The following is a 25,279-nucleotide window of genomic DNA, read 5'->3' as shown; positions in this document are numbered from 1 at the left end:
AGCTGCTGAGCAATGCTTTTTACACCACTCAACAATTTCTGTTAAGTAAAAAAATCCAGATTTCGAGTTACTGATTGTTTCACCCATGTTCCTCCAAAACTGCTCCCCAGGATTCTTCTTAAAGGGCAATTTAAAATGAAATCAAATAATGATTTAATGCATTTTACATTAAAGTTTTTAGTAGAAGACCTCTTTTTTTTCCCTTTAAATTCTGCTATGTGGCTGTCCATCCCTAGAGATTTTTGGTAATTTAAAGAGGCAATTGCTTCTTGAGCTTGTCCTGTGAAATTAAAGAAATAGAGCTATAGACTCCATTGCTAAAACTCCAGGGAACTGGATGCAGTCCAAGAAAGACTTATTCTGGGTAACATCAATATTTGTCCCATTAAAAAGCACACTATAAAAATCAGTAACATTGTTGAGAATATTGCTTGGGTCCTTGTGGGCTAATTCCTCATTATAAAACTCAGCCACTAGCTGACCAGCAAATCTGTACATGAAACAGCCACATAAGCTGGGTAATGTACGTGGCAAATTCCCTTCCAGTCTTTTGTTCGTACTTCAGAGATGACAGCATATAATATTGGAACCATTTTAATTGTACTAAAGGCAGCAGAATATATCCTTTTTCTACTCCAAATTGCCAACTCAGCTTCAAATATAAAACTGAATAATACCCTTTTTATTTCTTGCCCTTAAAGCTACTTCTCTTTCAAACCTAAGCTATTTCTTTGAGTTTCTTCCTTCACAAGGCAGAGTTGTCTCTTTGTATAAGAACTCAATGGATTTGAAATCATCTCAAAAGAATGCTATTTACCTATACCTTTAAAGGGATTGGATATATATATGGAGATCAAGAATATCAAGAGTTATCATAATTAATGACAATAATAATTTTGGAAGGGTTATTAAACCTTGTGCTTTACGGTTTAAGCCGATCTCTATTACAGATCAGGATAAGACATAGGGGGGGGCAGATTATCTCACTTCTGCTTATTGAGCGGTTCTTATGTCTTCCTCTGAAGCAGCTCAAGCTGCAGGTAAGATACTAAACTACAAGGACCTGGGCTGATCCAAATGGCAGGTCCTATGTTTCTATACAACTCTACAATAAACTTTTAAGGGCACTTAACCCATAGCATGTTGGTATTTTCCAGACTGCCCACCATGTAAAAAAGCATGAGACTATATATACTGTGGGACAAATTTTCATTTAGAGAGGCCTAAGTTCCATATATAACACTGCTACTATATTGCACCTCATATTTATCAAGGTATCTTCACTGTGTATTCATACAGCTATTTAAGCACCCTGCTAGTCATTTCTTCATGCAGTCATCTGATTTGCATGCCGTCACAATAATTGTTCAGCAAATGCGTGTATGCGATAGCACTTATGTTTCTGCCTTTGACCCTCAGGCCTCACTGAATGAAAGTTTGGCTTCATAGTCTGCAGAATTCAGACTTAAAATGCAACTAATTCAAAAGCTGGACCTGATCCTTCCCTCGGGGGCACAGGGAATTCAGATTTGAGCCCTCAACACAGGGTAGTGTCTTTTTTTAAATAATGGCTTTACTTTATAAATGTAACCTACAGATCAATAGCAGCCTATTGTCAACGGCTCTTGCTCTTAATACAATACAGATGGTCAGCTGTAAAAAGGAAGAGCAGATTTTCTTTTTCTTTTCCCTTTTTAAATAACTTTCCTAAGAAATTCTCCCAGGAGGAATAGAAATCCTTTCTTCAGACAGAGATGGCTGCATGTATGTGCTACACCTTTTTTTGTAGCCAACCTTTTCTTTCCACTTGGGGCCAGAAGCCCCATGTCTTTCTTCTCCTTCCTTCATTGCCTTGGCACAGGTGCAGAATTCCTGAGTCTGGGTAAGATATATTGCAATGTGTGCACATGTCTCTGAGTACAGGATGGGAATTTTAAGTATTTTTTGTCAGTCAATATATATGATTTGCCTTTCATGGGGGACTATATTGAATTTAATTGGTAATTAGGAGGTAGCAATTGTATATAGGAACCTCTTCCAGCTATTGAGCAGAAATAAACTGTAACCACTAGTGCAAGTGATTTCATGGTAGACTGAAAGTAATGGAATAGGAAATATATGGAGGATGAACTTCGAATAATTTGAAACAATCCCTTCTCCCCCTGCTGCCCTCCCAGCACCTTTATTTCATGTAACACTTTTTTTTTTAAAGGAAAAACTAAAGATGCACCACTTACTGTTTACTACTAAAAGAAAAGAGTGAGGTTTGATCATAAAATACACTTCTGCATCAAGAAACCTGACAGAAGAAATCAATAAAAAAGGAATTGCTTGTCTTGGTTTTTTTTCCAAAATAATACTCAGGGAAAATATGATAACACATCTTGAAGGCAGGTCAGGAAGGGCAAGTTTAACTGAACAGAGGCATAACATAAACAAAGTGTGTGGCTAATCCATATATTCCTTTAGTGTCTGGGCACCATCATCCCTACTCAGTTGGATCAGATTCAAGCAAAACAGATTTTAAGATTACATTTTGTTTACTCAGCTTTTTCAGCAGCAAGTGTTTATCGCCATTACGTTAGCAAGGTTTCATTGGTCTGCAGAAATGCTGCAGGTTAGAAATGCTTATTTCTTCTCTTGTACTCCCATCCACATGCTGGTGTTCATGTATTCTAACTTGCAAAACCTCCTTCGTCAAGTGCATACAAATTTGGGGCACTGGTCAGACATCTCCAACCTCCCATAGTACAGAAGACAGCAGAAGGTTGCTGTTCTGCTCTGGACTAAATTATTTTTCCTTCAGAGCATGCCTTCTATGGAGAGCCAAAAGGGATGAGAGCTTATGATACAGAGCTTCCCCGGTCATCACCTAGGGTGCAAGTGTAGAGCTGATCAGCTTATGGCTTGGAGGTGATACAGTGCAGTGAAGATTAGAGTCTATGTGAGCAGAAATTAGGTTGTGTGTGAGGTAAGAGGGGGAGGGAGAGGAGAGGATTTGGAGGGTGTCAGAAGCTGAGTTCAGGAGCTGTAATATCAGTATAAATTCCTGAGGCAGTTTTGTGTTTAGATGACTTTGGGAAGAAGGGGCTCAATAGCTAAGAACAACTCAGGTGATATAGAGGCAGCAAGATATGAACGGAGGAAGGAGGAGTAGAAAAGAAATAGAAAGCTACAGTATACGGAACAAATTAGAACAACCAATAATACGTCACCCCTGCACTGTAAATAAAACAACAGCATAAAATAAACCAGTTTCAGTTTGTTCATGTAGGCCCCAGTCCGGCAAAGCAGGTAAACATGTGCTTAACTTTAAACACGAGTAGCCCCTCTGAAGTCAGTATTTCTTCATGGCTGCATTGAAGTCAATGAGATTATTCATCTCCTTGAAGTTACGCATGTGCTTAAATGCTTTGCTGAAATGGGCTTTAAACAGTGTGCTGGCCCTGCATAGCTCCTGTGCGGGGAGAATTTGGCCTAAAGTTGTTGTACATATATGTTGTATATCCATATACACCACAACCAACTTTCAGACAGCACTAATGTAATCTTCTGGATCATACTAAACATGGTAATAGAAGCAATCCTTTTTTGTGCCAGGTAGGGAATGAGTTTCAGTGTTTCCAGGAAGTAATAACTCAATAAATAATGGAGATCTTAGGACCTCATTTTCAGAGGCGCTAAGAATGTGAATTTCTTGTTGATTTCAGTAAAAGTTACAAGAGCTCAGCTGATAATTAGACACTTGGAATGTTGATATAGGTATGACAAGAAATGATCTCTCTAATATCTTGCTCAGATATTTCAAGGCATATCTGAAAACACTACATGTGTCCTATTTCTACCAAGTAAGGCTGAATAGCACTAAGTCAAATGGAATGATAATGCTCCCTTGCTAGTGAATTTCCCATGTGGGGAATGAGTGATATTAGTAGGCTAGACATGGAAGTATTTTATGAATTTGATTCCTATATAAGGAATGTATGTGGAAGCTGAAGTAGGCAGATGTCTCTGTGTGCTAACTGAAGTATTCGGAAGGATTATAAAGGATATCTTTGAAGCTGGAATTGAGCACTGTGTTATATTCTGGTCAGACACCTCCAAACAAGATGTAAACAATAATCAGCAATGACAATATCCAACTATATTGAAGAACATGTTGATGAAATTCAAGAAACCCACTGAGAGTTTGCAAGCTGCTTTCTCATACAGTTCTATGTTGCAAACACTAATTGAAGGAAAGAGGAAGGTCAGCAGTCACTTCCAGGCTAACATAACTCCAGCCATTTTGGTAACTGTTAACCTCATCATAATACAGTCTTTGGTGGTAGTCCAGTGATCCTAACCGTGCTATCTGGGGTCTTGATCCTGCAAACCTTTCCTTATGCAAGTTAATCTTTGCAAGCTCATTTTAGTAGCATTATATTCATGAGTAAGGGAGTGCAGGATCTATTCTATGCAGATTAAATAGTTAAAGGGGCTGCAATATATGCATTTATGGCTGAGACTAAGGACTACAAGAAGAATATATGTCCAAAGGCATGGAAACTTTACCTATGCAACATTCTTCTGTTTGGTTCATCTTGAATCATTTAATACTTAATCATTGTATTCACAAATGTGATCCTAGGCTGTATTAGGTAAGGCATTTCCAGTAGAGAGAGAAAATATTAATGCCATTGTACAAGGCATTGGTAAGACCTCATTTGGAATACTGTGTACATTCTGGTCATGTACACCAATGATGATTTTAAACTGGAACAAGTCCAGAGACTAGCTATTAGGATGATCAAGGGACCAGAGTTGCCTCTCTTATGAGAGGAGACTGGAAAAGCTTGGCTCGTTTAGTCTCACAAAAAGAAGGCTGAGAGGGGTATGATTGCTCTCTATAAATACATTAGGGGGGTAAATACAAGGAACAGTGAAGAGCTATTTAAGATAAAAGACAGTGTTGGCATAAGAACAAATGGATATAAACTGGCTATCAACAAATCGAGTCTGGAAATTAGAAGGTTCTTAACCATCAGAGGGGTGAGGTTCTGGAGCAACCTCCCAACAATTTAATTCATTTTGAGAGAGAGCTGGACAAATTTATTAGTTCCAGTGTATAATGGAGTTGCTTGTGATGGTGAGGGGCAGGGCTCAGCAGCCCGAGACCTCACTTCTGATCTCTCTCTCATGTTCCTAAAGCACATGCTTCAGGATTTCAGCCAGCCACCTGCAGGAGTCAGGAAGGGATTTTTTCTTCCCTCAACATACTTTCGGAGGGATTTTTATTTCCTTTTATCTTCAGCAGGGAGGGCCACTGCTGAAGATGTGACACTGAGTGGGTGGGCCAAGACTCTGACATGTCTCAGGTGTTTGGCTGGCTGGTTCTTGCTCACATGCTCGGGGTCTCATTTACTTTGGTCTCATTTCCATTGTCGGGTTTAGTGTGTGGCTGCTGGCTTTGTTGGTGGCCTGTGGTGTACAGGAGATCAGACTAGAGGATCTAGTGGCCCTTCTGGCTTTAACTCAGTGACTTTATTGTCATCTTAAAGAGAGGAGACTGGATTTTCCTTGGAGAACTGTGCATGATCCAGTCCTGTCATGACTGTAATTCTGTTAGTGGAAAGGATGGAACATGAAAAAGCCCCACGAATTGTCTTTTGACATGCTTTGCTGGCTCATTGTTTGAATTTGGTGGAGACCTGTAGGTAAAAAGAAGCATCCAGGGATTTTTTCCCCCCTTTTGTAGAGTCACTGTATATTTTCTTTTCAACTTCTGTGGTTCATACGCTGTTCATATCAGAGGAGAAAGAGCAACATCTTGAGGAGCAAGCTGTAAAAATGTAAAAGTGCTCCTGTTCCATGTTGAGCATTCTAATCCACTCCTATTCGCTGCCTTTGTGTCACTGCAATTTCCATTATCCTTTCTCAAGAAACAATTGCTTCCCCCCATGAACACAGATTAGCTGTGCAAGCACGGGGCTCTTTGCAGCCTGTGAAGTTTGAAGTTTAACTTAAACTGGAGATATTTGAAAAGTTGTGAAAGAAAACTTATTGGATTTTTCTAGATTAAGTTTATGTAATGACTTTTACTAAGCCCAATGATTCATCTTAGAGATGGCAGCACAGAAGCAGCTGGGGAAGCAGCACTAGTCAGATGGCAAAGGTGCTTGATGATAAGGATAAAGTTAACATATTAGTAGGCAAAAAGAAAAGGAGTACTTGTGGCACCTTAGAGACTAACAAATTTATTAGAGCATAAGCTTTCGTGAGCTACAGCTCACTTCATCGGATGCATTTGGTGGAAAAAACAGAGGAGAGATTTATATACACACGCACACAGAGAACATGAAACAATGGGTTTATCATACACACTGTAAGGAGAGTGATCACTTAAGATAAGCCATCACCAGCAGCAGGGGGGGGAAAGGAGGAAAACCTTTCATGGTGACAAGCAAGGTAGGCTAATTCCAGCAGTTAACAAGAATATCAGAGGAACAGTGGGGGGTGGGGTGGGAGGGAGAAATACCATGGGGAAATAGTTTTACTTTGTGTAATGACTCATCCATTCCCAGTCTCTATTCAAGCCTAAGTTAATTGTATCCAGTTTGCAAATTAATTCCAATTCAGCAGTCTCTCCTTGGAGTCTGTTTTTGAAGCTTTTTTGTTGAAGTATAGTCACTCTTAGGTCTGTGATCGAGTGACCAGAGAGATGGAAGTGTTCTCCAACTGGTTTTTGAATGTTATAATTCTTGACGTCTGATTTGTGTCCATTCATTCTTTTACGTAGAGACTGTCCAGTTTGGCCAATGTACATGGCAGAGGGGCATTGCTGGCACATGATGGCATATATCACATTGGTAGATGCGCAGGTGAACGAGCCTCTGATAGTGTGGCTGATGTGATTAGGCCCTATGATGGTATCCCCTGAATAGATATGTGGACAGAGTTGGCAACGGGCTTTGTTGCAAGGATAGGTTCCTGGGTTAGTGGTTCTGTTGTGTGGTGTGTGGTTGCTGGTGATTATTTGCTTCAGATTGGAGGGCTGTCTGTAAGCAAGGACTGGCCTGTCTCCCAAGATCTGTGAGAGCGCTACTAGTGGCGTTCTGTTGTTTTCTTTGTTGGGCCTGTCCTGTAGTAGGTGACTTCTGGGTACTCTTCTGGCTCTATCAATCTGTTTCTTCACTTCAGCAGGTGGGTATTGTAGTTGTAGGAATGCATGATAGAGATCTTGTAGGTGTTTGTCTCTGTCTGAGGGGTTGGAGCAAATGCGGTTATATCGTAGCGCTTGGCTGTAGACAATGGATCGAGTGGTATGATCTGGATGAAAGCTAGAGGCATGTAGGTAGGAATAGCGGTCAGTAGGTTTCCGATATAGGGTGGTGTTTATGTGACCATCGCTTATTAGCACCGTAGTGTCCAGGAAGTGGATCTCTTGTGTGGACTGGTTCAGGCTGAGGTTGATGGTGGGATGGAAATTGTTGAAATCATGGTGGAATATAACCGCATTTGCTCCAACCCCTCAGACAGAGACAAACACCTACAAGATCTCTATCATGCATTCCTACAATCACATCATCCACACTATCAGAGGCTCGTTCACCTGCGCATCTACCAATGTGATATATGCCATCATGTGCCAGCAATGCCCCTCTGCCATGTACATTGGCCAAACTGGACAGTCTCTACGTAAAAGAATGAATGGACACAAATCAGACGTCAAGAATTATAACATTCAAAAACCAGTTGGAGAACACTTCCATCTCTCTGGTCACTCGATCACAGACCTAAGAGTGGCTATCCTTCAACAAAAAAGCTTCAAAAACAGACTCCAACGAGAGACTGCTGAATTGGAATTAATTTGCAAACTGGATACAATTAATTTAGGCTTGAATAGAGACTGGGAATGGATGAGTCATTACACAAAGTAAAACTATTTCCCCATGGTATTTCTCCCTCCCCCCCACCCCCCACTGTTCCTCTGATATTCTTGTTAACTGCTGGAATTAGCCTACTTTGCTTGTCACCATGAAAGGTTTTCCTCCTCTCCCCCCCCCCCCCGCTGCTGGTGATGGATTATCTTAAGTGATCACTCTCTAATAAATTTGTTAGTCTCTAAGGTGCCACAAGTACTCCTTTTCTTTCTCCTTACAGTGTGTATGATAAACCCATTGTTTCATGTTCTCTGTGTGTGTGTGTGTGTGTGTGTGTATATAAATCTCTCCTCTGTTTTTTCCACCAAATGCATCCGATGAAGTGAGCTGTAGCTCACGAAAGCTTATGCTCTAATAAATTTGTTAGTCTCTAAGGTGCCACAAGTACTCCTTTAGTTTCTTTTGGTAACTCTCAGTGGGATCAGAGGGTAATGGCTTGTAGAAAGTGGTGTTGGAGAGCTGCCTAGTAGCCTCTTGTTCATACTCCGACCTATTCATGATGACGATGGCACCCACCCCACCCCCCATTGTTCCTCTGATATTCTTAAAAAGAAAAGGAGTACTTGTGGCACCTTAGAGACTAACAAATTTATTAGAGCATAAGGTGCCACAAGTACTCCTTTTCTTTTTGCGAATACAGACTAACACGGCTGCTACTCTGAAACCTCTGATATTCTTGTTAACTGCTGGAATTAGCCTACCTTGCTTGTCACCATGAAAGGTTTTCCTCCTTCCCCCCCCCTGCTGCTGGTGATGGCTTATCTTAAGTGATCACTCTCCTTACAGTGTGTATGATAAACCCATTGTTTCATGTTCTCTGTGTGTGTGTATATAAATCTCTCCTCTGTTTTTTCCACCAAATACATCCGATGAAGTGAGCTGTAGCTCACGAAAGCTTATGCTCTCATAAATTTGTTAGTCTCTAAGGTGCCACAAGTACTCCTTTTCTTTTTGCGAATACAGACTAACACGGCTGCTATTCTGAAACCTTACAAAACATTGTGATTATCTCTGTGTCCTTTTCTTTTTAATGTTTTGTAAGGGTGGTAAAGGGTGTCTCAGTCAGGGTTAGGCTCCATGCTGAGCTGTTGTGCTTTAAATACTCAGAGCTGGCAAAACTTAATTTTTTGCTGAAGGAACCTTTCCACGATTTACTGTGTCCGTTTCTGAGACTGACACACCAGTCTCAGACAGCGAGTCATTTCGTTAAAAAATAATCTTACTATACAAAGTTGCAAAGTTTTAGCAAACCTGCAGTGAGCTTTAATGGAATTCCATAGAAACACAGCACCTGTCCTACAATTAGCTAAAACATTCAGTAACTGACCTGTTAAACCCAAATGAAAGGATTCAAACAGTCTTGGATTTTATGGAACTACTGAAAAATAAACAAGGACATACTCAGAGAGATGAAAGAAATCTGCAGTGGAATGGTTTATTGTCATTGCTGTGAGATGGTGAGTGGTTGTGGTGCATTCCTCTGCCTTGCTTAAACTCTCCCAGACTAGGAATGGTCTGTATCCCAGATTCATCTCTTCATTCCCGGGGGCCACCCCAACCCACTAAGTATTCGGCTCATTGTGACTGCTCTAGGATACTCCCTTGGTATCCTGCTGTTAATTGATTCATCTCGTTAGACTGACCTCACACTTGGTAAAGCAACCCCCCATCCTTTCGTGTATTTATACCTGCTCCTGTATTTTCACTCCATGCATCCGATGAACTGGGTTCTAGCCCACGAAAGCCTATGCCCAACTAAATTTGTTAGTCTCTAAGGTGCCACAAGGACTCCTCGTTGTTCTTGCAACTATAGGAAGCCATGACCCAACACTGCACAGAATGGCCCATAGTAGGTGCTCACTGCCTTTTCTGCAGATTAGTCTGCTCTGTACTGGCAAAAGGAATAAAAATCTCATAGGAACACAACACACATTTTGTAATAAAAAATATATCCATTTTTGCAGCAACATATAATGTCTGTGTCATAGACACATGATGATTCTCAATTTCATAATTTCACAGATGATGTGCTGGTAGCCTACAATATCATTCTCATTAAGTATGAGGGGAAGCTCAATTGATGGCGTAATCAGAAAAGATTCAGGCTCAGACTTTAAATATTGTATTTTTGCATGTTTGAAAATCTTGGGCTTCAGTTTTTAGAAATCAAACAAAAGCAAAGGAACCCCCTTTTAGAAAGAAAAATATCTGACCTAATTGTTCAGATTATTTTCCAATAAATAAATCTTTCATATTGGGATTTTGAAAAGAAAATCTCCATTATAGGACTATGCAGTTTAAACAACAAGAATATACTAGAGAGTACAGGACATATTTCTCATATCTAAAGATTAGAAGACAATTTAAAATTTCCCAAGAGTCCAAATGCCGCATGCCAGTATATTCTAAACCTCTGAAAACTGGGGTGAATTTGTGGGCATTAAATCATGGACCAAGGATTTGTCAAGATTAAGAGGACTATAAAGTACCCAAATATGACTGCAGAGAATGTTCACTGGTTTAAAAACTCAAACAAAGGCGAACAAAGTTTCAAAGAAACACCAGCTGCAGGACCAGTGATAAGAAGTGCATAGAAATGACAGCATTTGGGCTACTTGTTCCCATTATCTGTGATAGAGATGCACTGGATTGTGTGTGGACACCCGCTGCTATCCGAAAGTAAAGAAAAGAAGGTAATGAAAAATAATTCTTCATACTGACTAGTGAGCGAGAGTTCATTTGTAAAACACTTTTTTATGGACTAACAGTGGGTTAATATCCTGTTTTTTTAAAAAAATCCATTAGATTAGATGCCCTCTCAGGGCTAGATTATCACTTGGATTATATGTGTAAGAAACTCCCCATATACTCCTGTTCAGGGCAGGCTCCCTAAACCCTATGTACAGGAGTAAGCAGGTGCTGTGTGCTTGTTAACTCCTCCCCCAAGGATAGTTGATCTGGGAAGGGTAAAGCCTTAGCTCTGCCCCTCCCATTCACGGGCAAGTATAGCTAAACCAGCAGCAGTGTGTATCATAATTCCCTGCTGGCATAGGGCAGGAGAAAATTATCCCTTCCCAAAATAAGGAGAAAGTGGGGGAGGAATTGTTACTCGGGGTGAGTGTCTGAGGTACAATGGGTGGTATAATTTATTCAGCATACCTTCCTGAGGCCGTGTCTCAAGTCACATTCTAATCCCACATTTGCAGTTAATTCAGGTCCAATTCTTAGCATGTTTTCAATGTATCATTCTTGTTCTTTATATTTATGTTTTCTACGACGTTCCAGTGGTCATGGCAACATACTAATAGGGACAAACGCATCTCTCCCTACCTCCTGATTTACAGTTATTAAAATCTGATTGGAGAATGGATTTAAAATCAGTTACAAAGAAATTGCACCAATCCTCACTGGAAAGTCATAGCAAATATATATACTTAGATCATAAACTGTTTCAAATAAATCACTATTTCCAGGGTTCATATAGGAGCATATGCACATGCACACAGAGAGAGCATGCCGAGCTCTTCCTTCTGGAACCATCAAAGACACCATCAAACAAGTGAATAAACAAAACAAAACAAAAGGTCATGTTTAACAAGCTCCAAGGGTAATAAAATCAGTATTTATCCATTTAAAGTGAGTGAGACATTTGTATTTTCAAAATTCTAAGGGGACATTAGAAAAGTACAAGGTAAACAAATATATCTTTGATGCCAGAGCATGAAGTGTGGCCCTCAAGTCACTGGGAGCTTTTCCACAGACTTCCATGGAATCCATATAGGGTGTCATTAAGCAATTACGACCCATTCTTACATCCCGAAAGAAATCTTTCCCAACCCTTCCCTTCTGGCCTTCAAACAACCCCCCAACCCCACCAAACTCATCATTAGAAGCAAGCTCACAGACCAGAATACAGGAACTCAAAGTGGCACCCACCCTGCCATAACAATAGCGACAAAACCTGCAGACATGATCAACACCCCCTACAACAAACCTTTCAAGATCTGCAGGTCCTACACATGCCTAAAACAGCATGTGGTGTACCTTATCCTGTGCACTAAATGCCCCAATAACAATTATAGGTTTCAGAGTAGCAGCCGTGTTAGTCTGTATTCGCAAAAAGAAAAGGAGTACTTGTGGCACCTTAGAGACTAACAAATTTATTAGAGCATAAGCTTTCGTGAGCTACAGCTCACTTCATCGGAACAATTATGTGGATGAAATGAAACAATCATTACCCTCTTGGATGAACACACACAGAAAAAATGATAAAAGACAAAAACATCATATTGCCCAGGGGTGAAGCACTTTTCACAGAACAATCACTCCACACCCGACCTCTCCTTGCTCATTCTCAAAGGAAACCTGCACAACACCTTCAAAAAACAAGCATAGAAATTTAAATTCATAACTCTACTAGACACCAAAAACAATGGACTTAATAAAAACATTGGCAATATGGCTCAGTACAGCAATCTGTAATTTACACACCCTCCTTTATCCTACAACTGTAGAGGTGTTAACTGCCCTGTTTTCCTTGAATGGTCTCTTGCAGGATGTGTTAACTCCTTATCTGTTCCATCTTGTATTGAGCTCTGATTACATTTCCCAGACCTGAAGAAGAGCTCTTTGTAAGCGTGAAAGCCTGTCTCTCTCACCAACAGAAGTTGGTTCAATAAAAGATGTTTTACTTCACCCATCTTGTCTCTCTAATATCCTGGGCCCAACACAGCTACAACTCTGCAGCATGACGACATCAGGTGGATTCCATCATGCATGCCTTGATGTCATTACTCAAGGGGGGAATCTCTCCAGTGCTAAATGACAGCAAGCCAGCTGTCATATAGGCTCACCTTAAAAAAAGCCTGTGGATTGAGAACATTTATAAGTAGATGTAAACCAAATGCACATTCTCATCAGAGTGCATATGTTCATCAAAGAGCAAATGACAAGTCTCACTGAAGCCTCCTATTGACCTGAATATTGACACCTTGTGTCCTTACTCTCTTTCCCTTAGTTTAGGGGGACCAGATGTCCCGTTTTTAAAGGGACAGTGCCATATTAAAGTCCTCCTGCAGGGGCCCCAACTTTTTCTTAAAAACAGGCAAATTGCCCTGTATTTCCTGTCTCCCCCGCCCATCAGTACGGTGGGTCCTGCTACTGGCTGGATCTCTACTTGCCAGCTGTCCAGTGGTGAGTGGGAGCGGGGGGCGGGGATCCAGTGGCTGATGATGGGGTCGGGTGTGAAAGGCTGGGGGCAGGGTGAAGATGCAGCACACGGGACTAGCCACTCCCCCTGCTGGCCCATTAGCACAGCCCCCATTGCGTGTCAGTTCTCGACCAGCAGGGTCCCCCCCAATCCTGTTTCTGGCTGGTGCTGGCTGCACGCTGTAAGCTGCGGTGGCTGATGGGGGCAGGCAAGCACAGGCGGTGGCCAGTTACGTGTCCCCTCTGCTGCCCACCCATCTGCCCTGTATGTGTTCCTCCTCTTGCTGTCCTCTCCCTGTTTTGCCCCTTCGTCCCTCCCAGCCCTACTGCTCCTCCATATCTCTCCGGGCAGGGCACGTCCCTCTCCCAGTGCTGTGCAGAGAACCATCCCCTGGTCAGAGCACTCAGCTTGCCAACAGCCTGGCTGGCAGGCTCCTTCCTTCCCCCCACTGCCGTTGATTAGGCTGGCGCTCCAGGAAAGTTCAAAACCTTCCGGCCCGGGGTGCTAGCCAGGAGGAGCCAAGCCCTGCATGTGCTGAAGCCCCGCACAGCACTGGTATGGGGAAGCCTCTCCACTGCTCAGCTAAGCTCTAGAGTGGCGGGGGGGCAGGACGGGAGAAGCAATTTCCAGCCAGTTCATAGCCTGAACCTGCAGGCTCCACAGCAGCCCCCATGGCGGGGACTTAGCGCCTTCTTCACCCACCCCACCCCCGCCCTGGGTCTTGCCTCCACGGAGCACTGGGCTGCTCCGTCCCCGAGGCCCGTGGTCTCCAAAGTTTTTGGATCGCGCATCCCCACGGTGCCGCCGAACAAAGGAGAGGGGAAGACCCACCGCAGGTGTGCTGCCAAAGAAAGAAGAGTGGAAGACTTATCGCAGGTGTGCTGCCGAAGAAAGAAGAGTAGAAGGCCTGCCGCAGGCATGCTGCTGAAGAAAGAAGGAGGAAAGACTTGCCGCAGGCGTGCCGCTGGAAGGGAAGACCTGCTGCAGGTGTGCAGAGCTACTGCAGAAGAAAAAAAAACGGCAGATTGCCATCTGGCGGCGCTCCTCCTTGCCGCGCACCCCCTGGGATCCTCTGGCGCCCCCCCTGGGGTGTGCGCACCTCACTTTGGAGACCACTGCTGCATCCTCCCCTGCTGAGCCACCTCTCTGGCCTGGTTTGCTGAAGCCCCTGCAGTCAGGTTCCCTGGGCCTTGGTGCACAATGCAGCATTAGGGCTTAACTCCTTCCTACCCACGCTGTAGCCGGAGGTGGCGAGCTTATGTCAGTGGCCAGCAGCAGCCTGGAGGAGTTAACTGCTTTTCGACACTGTGCGGGCAGGAAGGGACAATCTGCTTCCGGCCACAGTGGGGGTGGTGTTGGAGGGGTGGGGGAAGAAGAGATGAGCTCTGCAAAGACACAGGCCAGGTCATCCCTTCCCCCCTTCCTCCTCTCCTGTATCTGGAAGCAGCTCTCGTCCTTTCCATCCCACACAGCGCCGAAAGACTGCTGCTGGCCACATTCTGGTGTGAACCCTGGTAGAAATCTTGGGAGGGGTGGCATGTGACCCTGCATGCCCTCCCCCTCCCCCACATGTATTGCCTTGGGAAGACGCGGAGCCAGGTACCAGGAGAGGCTGGTCCATTCTAGGGGCCCAGCCAGGCACGGAGGGCGGAGAGCATCGGGCGTGGAGGGTCAGGTCAGTCAGTCACCCACCTTGTGTGAGAGAGGTGTATGGGAGTGTGGAAATTGTGTGTGTGTGTGTCACCACTCCCCATGTGTGTGTGTTGGTGGGGTAAGGGCGTGTGTGTCACCCCTCCCTGTGTGAACCCCAAAGCCAATGATAAGAAGGTAAGTAAAAAGAATCCAGCCACACAGCATTTCTTTTTATCAGGGCCTCAGTCAACTTGATGTTAATTTGAACATTTGTACTACAAAGTTCTGACTGACTGCCATTGAACTTGCCTGAATACAAGTAGTTTTACCAGGTGTCCCATATTCAGCAAAGGGAAATATGGTCACTCTACCTTAGTTCCATCTCCTGTTCAAACTCCCATTTGTTCCAGATCCTCTCCACACACCCTCATCTCTCAGTCCCTCTTCTCCTGTTCTCCATTCTCTTCCTCCCTATTCTACACAGTTCCTCCTTCAGTCCTTCGACTCCCTCTGTGCCCCACCCCTCACCACCACCTTTCCAGACACACATATGCTTGAAGATGAAGAAAGTGACAGGTGCAAAGGACAGCTGAAGTTTCTCTGACATGACAATTCTGCCCCATGCCAAAGATGTTGCTGCAGTAATGCAGCCAAATCCTAAACACAGTAAAGGTGCTTTCCTGAAAGATGCCCCACATAAATTCCAGTCCTTGGATGAGCAAAAAGATGCCCATATCAAATTTTATTGTTTGTTCCATGAACACACAATCTATACATTTTTCTTTTTTATAAACTGGCCATCCTCAAGTCTCCAGTCTTCTACATAATAATTTTGTAAGTTGCATGAAATTCACAGGTAAACTAGTTTTTAATGACTGGATACTATTCTGCATCGGATAAGATGACTAGTAATATTGGCCATATATGTATCAGGAACAAATTATCAATATTTACTCTAACCAGAAAAAAAGTACATAATTATATCAACTGCATAGGAAGTGTTTCATTTGCCCCCACCACCAAATACAAAGTGAGATCTAATATTTAGAGGATGGTACTAGAAGATGAGATGACTGAGGGCTTGACTCTACCCTTGCTGTGTAACTTTGGCCATATCATTTCACCCTTATGTGTCTCATCTATAAAATGCCCATCTATAAAATGCATATAATAATTTCTATTTTACCACAGTATTGTGAAAATTAATGTTTTAGCAAATGCTTTGAGATCCTTGAATAAAAAAATATCCTGTAAGTCCAAAGTGTGTGTATGTGTATAATTCCTGCAACGTATCATTGAGACCAAGAGTTTAATGTGATTTCAGAAAGAATTAGATTATTAAATGGGTAAAATGAAAATATCCACAGTTACATTAGACAGAATTTTAAAATTACAAGGAATATAAATGTATATGCTTCAGGGCATAAGCCAATTATCTTCCCAGAGTTAGGCAGAAACTTATCCTTTGGGTAACTTATCCCATATTTGTACATTATGGTGTTTATTGCTCCTTTCTCTGAAGCATCTGGTAGTGGATACTGGTGGTGCCTACAAATAGACCTTTGGTCCATTGTGGTATGATAATTCCTATGTTCCTAATACATAAAACAAATTGAGTCAGATTATTTTCCCGATTACAATCATGTCAATCAGAAGTAACACTGGTGTTGTCAGTGGAATTACTTTGGATTTTCACCAGTGCAACAAGATTAGAATCTAGTCACTCAGTCAAAGACGTGGGGATGTGTCCCAAATCCACATACCATGCAGAATTTTCTGCTTGACATAGAAAATGAACTTAACAGTTACTCAGGCCACATTTTGTATTCTTACTTACTGCAGCAACCTGAAATATCCTGGGTCAGTCATGACTGATCTAAATTAACAACTAAAATACTAGAGCTTGATTGCCATAATAGGATTTCTGTTTCCAGAATGATAAGGACATTATGACATGTATTGTCATACTAAGATGGTAATAGTCATTGAAAGATGGATCTCCCCATTTTCTTTTTGTCCTTTCTCTATTATAATATTTATTGAGAACATGTCAGAATTGTTGGCACTAAAGTCTGGGATGTTGATAAACTGATAAGTAGTGCATATATGTGAAGCAATGATTGATCAATGTATATTAACTAAGGTTATTTAAACAGGGAAATGTAATACTTCCTCCACTTGGAACAAAATTTAATAGTCTATCTCACTTCCCATGTGTTTCCTAGTAATCGCCTTCAGTTATTTCCCGCCCCCCACCCCTCCCAGTTAATTACAGTCATTTAAATGATGAACACGGTTTCTCTCATGGGTACACCTATTCTGAATACTGCTTGGAAAAAAAACCTTCTTCAAACAATGAAGCCTTACATGCAGATTATTTCTAATCAGATTTTTTCCCTATGTCATACCCATTTTAAATGTATATTTGTAGAATCCAAAATGAATTGCAAGCTGGTTTAACATCTAAATTAAAACCCAATAAGAAAAAAGATTTCATCCAGTTTACCAATGTAAGCTCCTAGCTAAGCAGCAATGATTCCCTTAGTTTCTGTGGGATTTTCTGTTCTTTGCATAAATTCAAAGAGAAGAAAAGTGCTTGCGGTTTTTTGTTTTATTCTTTTCTGAAGCAAGAGAAAACAGGTACATGTGCCCCCCTCCCACACCGACATTCAGCCACAGAGTGTGTTTGGTTAATACACAATGGTGAAAACATTATCAGCTGCAAAAGGTTTTAATTTTAGTCATCTAACACAATGACAAACCTAAACCCTTCCACATGAATTAAGTTATAGCAGAGGAGATAGCTGAAGAAGAATAATGAAGAAAACTGAAAATATTTGCTGGAGGGGAAACTTGGAGACTGGCCAGGCTGCTAATTTCTGTAGTGCTCACTGTTTCCTCAAGGCATGTACCAGCCATCCCACAGATACACTCAACAGCTGGGATTAACAACTCTATAGGTAGTACAAAGCAGGATAACTTTAAAGCATCAGCTCTCTGTGCTCCTCATGCTTCAACACCATTGCAGGAAGAATCACCTGGAGGGACAACAAGGCATCCACATCAGGGTAACTTCCCATGAAAATAGACACACCCCAGCGGGGGGGGGGGGGGGGGCACACATGGTCTACAAGTAGTGTATGTTGCATTAAAGTATTCTGATTTGAAATGATCACATACATAGAGACGATCCTTGGAAAAGAAGTGGTGCTGAATGTGGGAAGTTCATCTCCTCAGCAATACAAACTACCATGTGCACGTCACCCCCATGGTGCTGCTCAATCCACTAGCTTCCATGGGGCACATTTCAATCCTTATTTCCAAAAACCATCAGCTGGACCATGAATGTCTAAATGACTGCCTCAGTCTGTGTTGCCTTGACCACACTCGAGAGTGCTGCACTTCAGCAATAATGGAACTTTGATCATCAAAAGTAAAGCAGACATGGGAAGGGAAAAAGGCTCAAGCTTCAGTGAGACTAATCATATGCTTGGCATTTGGCATATGCTTAACTCCCTGGGTGAACCAGGACTATGGTATTCATTCCTGGAGGAAATAAGATTGACCACAAACCTCACCAATTCCAGGTCCAAGTTCAAAACTCCCATCTGCAACTTTACTTTCCCACAAAGAAATTTCTTAACCTGTTAGCATTGCATGAGGATAAAAACTAACTATATATATTTCATAGGCTTCTCATGGTTCGGAGTGGAAACTTGAATAAGCTGAGATACTACAGTAATGGGGTGCTGTGTTAGATCCTGAAGAAAATAGAATAGCCTTTTCAAATGACTCTGTGATGTCTTTAGTTCTTTCCTGTTCCTAGGCTTACATACAACAAAGGAGCTTTCCATACCACATTCCTTTACTTCTTCCAAACCTCCTTCTTGGGAATGAGAAATGATGTTTGATTTAGTTTTAGTTTTATAAAAGAAGGCTAATCTGCTTTCTCCTTTTAACATAATAATTAAAATATTTTCTTTCTCCCTCTACCTTTTGAATAATTGAGCATTGCCTTTATTAAAAGCCATGTATATTATTTTCCTGCATTATATTGCACCTATCTTTGCATATGCTGGCGCTTCTCCTTTTTCTGTATTTTGTGATACTCTGATGCCTCCTTCCCTTTTTCCTCTCTTAAAGACAGGTTTCAGAGTAGCAGCCGTGTTAGTCTGTATTTGCAAAAAAGAAAAGGAGTACTTGTGGCACCCTAGAGACTAACAAATTTATTTGAGCATAAGCTTTCGTGAGCTACAGCTCACTTCATCAGATGCCTCCGATGAAGTGAGCTGTAGCTCATGAAAGCTTATGCTCAAATAAATTTGTTAGTCTCTAAGGTGCCACAGTCCTCCTTTCCTCTCTTAAAGATGCACTTCCTTGAAGAAGAGAAGAAACGCTGACATTTTGAAAGGAAGGATGGTCTAGTGGTTAAGGCATTAGCTTGGAGAACATGATTCAGTTCCCTGCTCTGCAACAAGCTTTTTGTGTCACCTTGGACAAATCACTCAGTCTCTCTGGGTACGTCGACACTGCAAGTAAACACCTATGGCTGGCCTGTGTCAGCTAGCCTAGTCGACAGAACTGATTAATTGAAGTGAAGATATTTGGGCTCAGGATGGAGCCCAGGCTTTCCTGGACCCTGGCTCCACCCCAAGTCCAAACATCTACACCACAGTTAAACAGCCCGGTAGACCAAGCCCCACAAGCCCACACTAGCTGACACAGGCCAACAACAGATGTTTAATTGCAGTGTAGACATAGCCACAATGCCTTAGTTCACCATCTGTAAAATGGGGATAATTGCACTGCCCAACCTCACATGGCTGTTGTGAGGATGAATACAGTAAAGATTATGAAGTGCTCTAATACTGTAGTAAGGAAGGGTGCATATAAGAATCTATTTGAAAATCTGGTATTTTCTATGGAGACAGGGTTGTTTCCTTCCATTGTTTGGATGTGATATTTGGATAGGAGGAGACTTTTGTTTCTCAAGGGTTCTTCTGCTTTTAGTGTTTGTGGTCCAGCTGAGTCATAGGCTTCCTCATACTTGCAGATAAATTTACACATGTCCCACCAATGTCAACATACTTCTTTACCACTCAATCTCCACCGTACTCACTGCAGAGTAACATATAGGAAGAATTGTCTCTTAATAAAAATCAATTACCAGATTATATTTTTTAAGAAAGTGACAAAAAGGACCTGATTTTTCAACCCCTCCCCATCATCTGCAAATATCCACCTATTTTGTGCCTGAATGTCCAGTTGTGTGCGTGCAACTCCCCAATCTGTGCCTACATGTGACTAATGCTCACCTAACTGTGTATAAAGAAATAGAAATTTGCACACAGGTATCTTGGTGTGTACATGCATGGGAGCAAATTTGCATCTACCTGGGGCCTGAAAATTAAACTCAGTTTTCTGAGCATCATTGGCATGACTAACCACTATTTGCTTTTTAGAAGAGTAAAGGGATTTTGCCTCACGGTCATGATTTAACATACAATGATTATTCCTTTCCTGTTGCTGACTCATTGTTAATAACTTATAGTCATTCTACATTCAGCATAAGTGTAGATGATATCAATATATTCCACTGGGAAATGAACTAAGATTATGTATGTAAGGTGTCTGCTTCAGAGTGGAAGAAGTGAATGAGCAGTAGATGACATGGTCTATCTTAGTTTCCTTACAAAATCTTTCCGGTGACTTTCTTCTGGTTATTAAGGATACGTAGTTTCATTTTTCCTTTTTGAGTTACATTCAGGCCATTCAGTTTTCCAATCATTTGAATACCAACAAACTGGCTGATTTTGACAGTCAGAGCATGACACTTTAGTATAAGTCTTTTCACTGAATTGTTGGTCTGTCATGTTATTTCTCCTGGTAATGGTATAAGGTTGATAACAATTCTAATACCTAAAAATAGATGTACAGAAGAGGTCTGCAGATTTGTAACTGGAAGCTGGTATTTTATCATCGTGGTTCATTCTGCCATTACATGCTGTAATGTGATAGCTTAAAATAACTAAGTGCCAGATGTGTGCCAAAAATATAAAGTGTCATTCAGTATTACAGTATATTTTTCTCCAGGAAGCTCCTTTCACTTTCTATAGTAGAAATAATTCAAAAGAATGCCACAAATTGAATGCTTGCAATGGACCAAATTCATCCAACTATTATTATTCTCAATGTGGACAGAAGATATAGGAGATTGGCCCATTTCTGTTTAATATGGGAAATAATCTTTATCTCTGTCCTAGTTTTCACTTGCTATGGAGTTTATGCATGATATGCATTCTGATATTGCCCTGACAACAGCTTCTTCTTTGTTTTCCAACATGAAGTTGATGTTTGCTCCTGTAAAATACCTGATATCTTGAAGTACTGACTTAAGGATGCATCATTGGTGCCAACTTCCCAAGAGACAATTTTGAAAAGACACTCTCAAGTTGCAGTGAATGGAAGTACAAAATCTGTTTTATATTTGCCTGTATAGTCATGCACTAATTTTTGTTGTTCCAAGAGTTGTTCATGCATATAATGACTATACAGCAGTTTCAATGAGCTGGAACCTTCTGCTTCAGATGGTGCTTCAGCAAGTTATTTCCTTGCTGTAATCCAGACAAAATGTTTCCTTGTTTTGACAAATGTTTGTTGTGACCATGCATTTAACATACTTCTCCTGAAAAATATATCATGTGGTGGGATTATTTCATTGGAAGCTGATGACAGGCAGTTTTGAGCAAGCTGCTATATGTTGGACTATATGTTCACTATATGTTCTTTATTTTATGTATTTGTACTAGCATCTCGGAAAAACTCAGGCTATGATGACACTTATCTCCCATTTACACTATGATAATTTCAATACAGTATTTTTTAATCTATTTATCGAAGACATTGCCAACTTTTATCAGTTGGATAAAGACCAGCTAAGGGAGCTAGAGGTGTAAAAACAAACCAATTTAAAAGCCAAACCAATTTTTCTATTATAACCCTCATTGAAAGTGAAGAAAATAAATATTTTCAAGTGTTTAGATTCTTCTTCTTCTACCTGAAAGGGAGTTCCAAAGAGAATGGATTTAGGCTGTTCTCAGATGACAGAAAAAGGAGTAATGGTCTCAAGTTGCAGTGGGGGAGGTTTAGGTGGGATATTAGGAAAAACTTTTTCACTAGGAGGGTGGTGAAGCAAGCACTGGAACGGGTTACCTAGGGAGGTGGTGGAATCTCCTTCCTTAGAGGTTTTTGAGGTCAGGCTTGACAAAGCCTTGGCTGGGATGATTTAGTTGGGGATTGGTCCTGCTCTGAGCAGGAGGTTGGACTAGATGACCTCCTGAGGTCCCTTCCAACCCTGATATTCTATGATTCTGCAGTCAGTTGCTATCAGAAAGGAATTTGTTACTACTTCCAAGGGGTGGGCCAGATGGTGGTGTTGATTGTTCTTTGAGGGGAGAAAGGATATTCTTAAGCTTCTATCTTTCTTGAAACCTCATGTTGCAATTTACAGCACGTTAACACTGCATTGAAGTATATCATACACTGGTTGGCACTGGCACATGGGATCTTGCCACGCCAGCTAGGGTGGATTAGGGTGATATCCAAAACTGACCATTGCCGTTGGGCACTAATTTGTATGGGTGTGACTGGACCACAATAAGACCCTCCATGACACATGATTGAGCAATGTGGCACAGTGCCTAAGCCATCTTGGAGTGTGGCACAGTCCATCAATGGCAATTTTTAAAACATTGGGTATTTTCCTAAAAGTTCTGCTCTAGGAATTATTTGGGGAAGTTCTCTGGCCTGTGTCATACAGGAAGTCAAAGTAGAACATCACAATGGACCCTTCTAACCTTGGAATCTATGAATCTAAGTTTTGTAAAGGGTGTTCTGGCAGCGATTGTGCAGTGTCTATCATATGCTGCAGCAGACACTTCAGGAGTGCTAATGCCCATGTGTATTACTGAAACTGACTTCATGTTACAGCAGGAATATGATTTTGTTGAGCTCCCTTCACACTGATATACGTAGTCCTGTGCCCTGTCATTTCAGGGCTATCCCTGTCACCAAAGGGCTCCTTGTTAGACAATAAGTAAGGATATGATTCTGTCACAGAGGTCCCAGATTCCATAGGCTGAAGCAGTGGCTGGGGTTGGGTCAGTACCCCTGGGGCTGGAGCAGTGGTTGGGGTTGGATCAGCTGCAGGGAGTCAACCCCAGTGCTGCCAGAGCAGGAGCAGCAACTCCCAGGCCACCAGAACAGCGGCTGGTGGCCAGCCCCGGGGCTTGCCAGAACAGCTAACCAGTGGTCAGCCCTGGGGCTGATGAAGCAGTGACCCTGAGGCCACTGGAAGAGCAGCCAGCCCTGGAGCTGCCAGAGTAGCGGCTCCTGGGCCTGACGGAGCAGTGGCCAGGGTTGGGTCAGCACTCCTGAGGCTGGAGCAGCAGTGGTCAGACCCTGCCACAGGAGCAGCGGGGCTGGAGCAGCTGCAAGCCCCCAGCACCACTCTATTTGTCTTCCTCTCCTCCCACTCCCCCAGCCCCCAGGGTATTTTTAGTATGAGTCAGGGACAGGTCGTGGGCTTCTGTGAACTTTTGTTTATTGCCTGTGACCTGTCCCTGACTTTTATTAAAAATACCCGTGACGGAATCTTAACCTTAACAATAAGGCATTTTCCAGCACTATGCTCCTGCTCCTTTCTCTTCCAATAGCTTCCACAAATGGCTTTAAGATAGTTCTGCTCCCTGACTTCATTCTTATCATGCACGAAACACTGTTACTAACTACTCCAAATGCAGTCTCTGCATTGAAGGCGGTGGTATAAGGAGATGTAATTATTGCCGCTTTATTGTGGTAAATTTGTTGCACACATCTCTTATCTGTGTGCACATTTTTTGTGTGTTAAAGGGTGTCATCAGGCCCTGGGTATGTTAAGTTTATAAGTAGCCATTAGTAGTAAAGATTTTGTTGTTTGTCTAGACAGTGTTTTCTCTCAGGAATATGGTGGTGTCAGAATAATTTTAGTTTGAGGATGGTGGGGGCAGGTAGTGGCTAACTGAGAATTGTATCGTATGTATTTTATCATGAGATGCAATTAATGGGTAAGAATGGCCAGGCTGTCAAAAAAAATGGTCTCCTATTTTAAAGTAAAATGAGTTGCTAGATGATAGGAAAAAACAGTTTTTACAGGGCTTTTTGGCTTGAGTGTTTCTGTTCCTTTCACGTCAGTTGGTTTTGCAAAGTCAAGATGCCTTGCTTCATCTTTTTTCCCCCTCATTTAAATTGTTTTGGAAGTGCCAAGAGCATCTTGTTTGATTTAATAAACTCTTTGTCAGTCATAGGCAGATTGGTTGAAGAGCTGCAGTTCTCTTAGGTATCTGTTTATGAAGCATATAAGCCTGTTAGTGGTGATTTTCCTTCATATCCTCCTGTGTTTGTTTTTTATGAGCAGGATAGAAAGGTTCTGTTGTGATAAAGTCGAAAGGTGGTTGACTTATTTTTCCCCAGTTGCAATTTTATATTTTTTTCCCTCTTCTGCAAATGTTTGTTTGAGATTGTGCTGCCATGCACTTATTTCCCAGACCCTCTTCAATACTTTGCGATATTAACACTGACATATGGAGCTTGATTCTGCGGTGAAGTTGCATTAAACTCTACCCTAGGCTGCATCTTTGGATGTTAAAAATGGTTAAAAGGTGTCAGGATAGTCATTTTAGCCTATAAAAATAGGTGAAATTGATGAAAGAAAGTTCAGAACAGAATCAATAAATGATTTGTCAGGGATAGACAAACTGGTGTATAAAACATAAACAAACAAACAAACCAGTTTAGAGACATAATTCTATAAATTGCTGACCATTCTGGCCCAATCCAGCAAAGCGCTTAACAATGTGCTTAACTTTATGCATGTTAGTAGTCGTCTTGTCTTCACTGGGACTACTTATTTGCATAAAGCAAAGCACATACTTTGCAGGATCGAGCTCTAAAACCTCTTCCATATCCAGATTTATGCCCCAGCCTTTTTTCAGAGATGGATTGGGTTATAACTTCTCCTTGGATCTGATCCTCTGAGGTATGATTAACCTCTCCAAGGGTACATCTACACTACCTGCTGGATCGGCGGGCAGCGATTGATCCAGTGAGGGTCAATTTATCGTATCTAGTCTAGACGTGATAAATCAATCCCCGAGCGCTCTCCCGTTGACTCCTGTACTCCACTGCCATGAGAGGCGCAGGCAGAGTGGACGGGGGAGTGGCAGCAGTTGACTCACCGTGGTGAAGAAACCACAGTAAGTCGATCTAAGTACATCAACTTCAAATACATTATTCATATACCTGAAGTTGCGTAACTTAGATCGATTCCCCCGCCCCTCCCCAGCATAGACCAGGGCCAAGAAGCTGAGATCTCTCAATTTACACAGACCTCAGTGAATGTGAGGTTTTAGGAGACACATAGCATCTCCGGAATCAAGCCCATGACTTCCAAAATGGCAGCAATATTCCCTTTTCTTCT

Source organism: Dermochelys coriacea, chromosome 13, assembly GCF_009764565.3.
Source record: "Dermochelys coriacea isolate rDerCor1 chromosome 13, rDerCor1.pri.v4, whole genome shotgun sequence".
Lineage (NCBI taxonomy): Eukaryota > Metazoa > Chordata > Testudines > Dermochelyidae > Dermochelys > Dermochelys coriacea.
The sequence above is the reverse complement of the archived record's forward strand: the minus strand, read 5'-3'. Positions refer to the sequence as shown.